The following is a 4,279-nucleotide window of genomic DNA, read 5'->3' as shown; positions in this document are numbered from 1 at the left end:
AACAAAATTAATATACCCTTGTGCACAAGTGCGCTCGGGTATAAAAATAGGAAGTGGAAAATACATATCTAGATATGTAACAGCTTTGAAAACGAAAAATGCAGTGGTAAGCAGAAATCAACAAAATTGTAACGCTGACCGCTGTGAACCGAAAACAAATTTCATAGCGCGCAGACAAACACACACACACACACATACATACTTACATAAACAGCAGTGGACCAAAGTAGACGAAGGCGTTTGCAGAAGGGCGCGCCAAGCAGTGGGGTAGACGCAACAAGTCATTGGGCCAACGCTGGCTTGCATGCGGACGGACAACTGCTGGACAAGAAATGACAAATGATTGGAAATTTATTTGTTTTCTATGGCGTTTGGAGTTTGGCCCCGGCGTGCTGCTGCTTTTGTTTAGCGCGTTGTTGTCTTATTTTTATACATACATACATATTTTTTGGCATTTTATATATATATTTTTTTCAATTTTAGTTGACTCAATTGATTTTGAGCGCAACTGCAATGCAACGAAATTTGTTATTGCAAGTTTTGGCGTTTTCGGCTGCCAGCTGCCACCCACTACACCCCACACCACTCAGCCACTGCTGACAAATACATACAACATTTTCATACATATGTTCGCGCGCATAAATCTATTGTACATTTCTCGCCCTGTTGACTGCTTTTGTTTTTATTTTTTTTTTTTAGTTTTATATATTTTATAGCTTGTTTTTTTTTTATTCTTTAGCCAATTGTTGCCTGCATTTTACTGCTGCTGACTGCACAAAATTGTTGTCGCTGTTTCTGCCACAGCTGTTTTTCTTATTGCTTAGCATAGCATTTGCCCTACTCACGATTTCGATTCGCACGCTCGTTATTTTTGTAATGCATTCTTCTATTGTTTATTATTGTTTTCACTCTTGTTTTTTTTCCTTCTTGCTGCTGGTGCAACATTTTCTTTTCCAAAATATTTGTCGCATTGTTTGGCGTCGATAAGTTGTTGATAAACGGCAGCATATGAGTATTATAAGCACACATACACACACACACACACACACACACATGCACACAATTAAAGAGATGTAAACAACTCCATACATTTGATGTCTGCTTATGCGCTCCAATGGGGGCAAAATTTGGGCGGCTTGAGCGAGTGCGGTTGCGGGCGTTTGTCGCCGTTTTAGTGAAAGCGCTTCGCTTGCCTGACTTCATGGGCGCTTTTGTGCCTACATTTTCTCACACATTTCAATAAAGAAGTAGTATTTTTGTCATTTTCTTAGTAGCCGAGATTTATTTGTTATTTTATCCATAGTTGACGTCTTTTCGTAAGAAAAGTGAATTTCAAATTTTACTTTTACTTTCTAGTGACATAATACGCAATTCTTTCTTTTAACAAAGCCCGTCCTCTAGGTGTATGTTAAATATTTGGCTTTTCATGCAACTTAATCAATCAACCTCTGTATTTGTATACATATTTAAATTTGTATATGACAAAGTGTGAATGAGATTAATTTGCCTCTGTTCGGTGAATTTTATATTCAAAAGTCATGCCAGCTTTGTTGGAGACACTTTCATTGCGGACGGCAGTTGCACTAAAAATTTTATTTTCTTCATGTAAGCTATATGTATACATATGCATACGTTTGTAAATAAATTTGTCGAAATTTTCGGAGCCAATAATCCGTTAAATCTGTAAACAATTTTAAGTCTTGAAAAAAGAAATTGGACAACTTTTTGTTCCATACCAAATTCCCTTTATTTTTTAACAATTAGACATTATAGCTCTTGCGATTCATCTGGAATCGAAGCAATCGGCATTGAACACTATCAGTGCCGCCCCATGGGGTTCCTCGGTCCCTTGCAGCGCGATACCATATGCGGTGTGATAGCAACCCGTGTCGCACGGCCGACACGCAAGCGATATTATGTCGCAGCAGTGCCGCTGTCGTGCAAGTGTGCACAGTTTTCATCGCTTCTTACCAATTCACACGTACTCAGCATATCGATGTCGCTTTCGTATTGTATCGCGTATCGTATCGCATATCGTACCGCTCTAATGTGCACCGTGCCTGACAGAATGCAAATCGACGGGTATAATTGGAGGAACCTGCGCTCAATCGACCCTAAACACGTCCCACGAATCGCGCATACCGATAGCATAGTGAGAGCTCGGGCTTACGGAAAATTTCCTTGAGGTGGCCACAGAACCTATTCTTTTATACCATTGGAGCACTTCCAACTCCAGCTGGTAATATAAATTTTGACGAGAAACACGTGCCACCAGAATAGGCTCTGCGGCATGTGACTACTGTCGCAGCTATCGTGAGGATAAAGAAAACGAAACATTGAAAACTTGATTCGCCACTTCACTGGGCTGGATAGACTTAGGCGACGATGTCTCTATCAACACTTTTTCAAGTGCCTGTTAGATTTAAGCTTGACGAAAATCTGTAAATTATGGCACTTGATTAGTCGATCTTGTTAATTTTATTTCTCGTTAAATTGTCAAAATCAATGCCGAAGTAATTAAACGGTTTCAAAACGGGCCTTGAGCCTAAATGCGCCTCCATCAGGGACCTACCTGGATGTGGGCAGTTACCACGTATAATTATCTTTTAAGACCATGTCATAGTCTCCATAGGAATGATTACCTCCAAATTGAATGAAAATTTCGTCTTCATCGATAAACAAGGTAGCACAATCGCTGTTAAACTGCTGTAAATCGCTATAAGCAGCCTTTTTGGTGCAGCAATTATTTTGTGGTCCCAAATGGCTCTCTCTCAGACTTTACTTTAAGTTTCTGCATCGGTTCACTCAAATCGCAGTAGGTACTAAGGACCGATCAGCAAACTAAGTTAGACCTTTAAATATCCACTCTTTAGGAAGGTTATACATACATGTGAGTATAGTTACAATAACTTGACACTTGAAGAGCATCCAGCAGGGACAGCAGGGGGTGGTACGAAAAATTAATTACAAATTGTCAACAAAATTCACACGCGTACAATGACAGTATTCAGAGCGACAGAAAGAAGTGAATCAAGAATAGAGAGCTGCAGTTGGAGGACTAGGTGCAAAGTAGAAGCAAAATGACTACGGCAGAGTCCAGCAAATTAAATTCGGTTTAAGTGATAAGCATTGAGCTGACAAACAAACAAATACGCACTTGTGTTGTGTATGTGTGCTAAGATACCAACTGCTTTGAATAAGCAGAAACAGAGTAGAAGCGTAGTGCCACAACAATTGATGTTGTACGCTGTATTGCCGCATATGTATGCACGCATGTAAGTATGTACATACATATATGCAATTCTTATTGGTTGACGAGTGTTGTCGTTGCAGTCATAAATGCAAAGAAGGCAAAATTTATTTAATAATTCTACCTTGATGCAGCAGGGAAGCACACACGCTGCAGAAAATATTATTCTATGTATTCTATCATTCTTGGGAAACACATATGTATGTATGTATGTAATGTATATTTTATCTGCTGCTTCGAACCAAGTCTAATATCTAGCAACACAGCAACATGTTGCGCAAATTGCATGTTGCTGTCGGACTAGCTGTTAGTAGCTGGCAATAACACATTGCAACAAATTTCAAAAAATTGAAGGTAATTGGAATCGGACCAGCTGCATTCGATTAAGCTGATCAAATGATGAAAAATTACAGAAGGATTTGTAAAAGATGGTTATCATTTTTGTTATATCGATTTGAAGTTGTAGATTCAAAAAGGGTAGGCAGTTTTATGCCCATTATATTTTAGTTTAATAAAGTGCATGTTTCAATTAGCTAATAATTCACGTTGATTTTTAATACTTTTTTTTGGCTGATGTTGAAAGGCATTGTTTCCACACGTTTTTATGTAAAAAAAAAATAGGAGAAATCAGCGCCATTTTCTAATCAGTTGAAACTTGCACTTTTTTATACTAAAATTTAATAGGCTTTAAACCTGCATACCGGAAATTGTAAAATAAAAAGAAAAATTCATTTTGGTGGAATTATTTTTTTAACTACAATTTCAAATCGATATAGAAAGTATGATAACTAATTTTTACAAATCCTTTGGTATTCATTCATATTTTGACTCCCCTAAATGAATGCAATTGGTTTCATTCCCATTACTTTTTGTGTGTGGCACTGTGTAATAAATCGCCATGGTATTTCAACAACAATAACAATAAACGCTTGAAGCTCGGAACTGGGCTAGACGAGACAGCTAGTATGTAGAATGCAGCAAGAAGGCAAGTACTTTGAGCGCCAGACAAATGTGTTATGTGATGCGCAT

This window comes from Rhagoletis pomonella, unplaced genomic scaffold (assembly GCF_013731165.1).
Source record: "Rhagoletis pomonella isolate Grant_MI unplaced genomic scaffold, Rhpom_1.0 Rhpom_scaffold_00005, whole genome shotgun sequence".
Classification (NCBI taxonomy): domain Eukaryota; kingdom Metazoa; phylum Arthropoda; class Insecta; order Diptera; family Tephritidae; genus Rhagoletis; species Rhagoletis pomonella.
The sequence above is the reverse complement of the archived record's forward strand: the minus strand, read 5'-3'. Positions refer to the sequence as shown.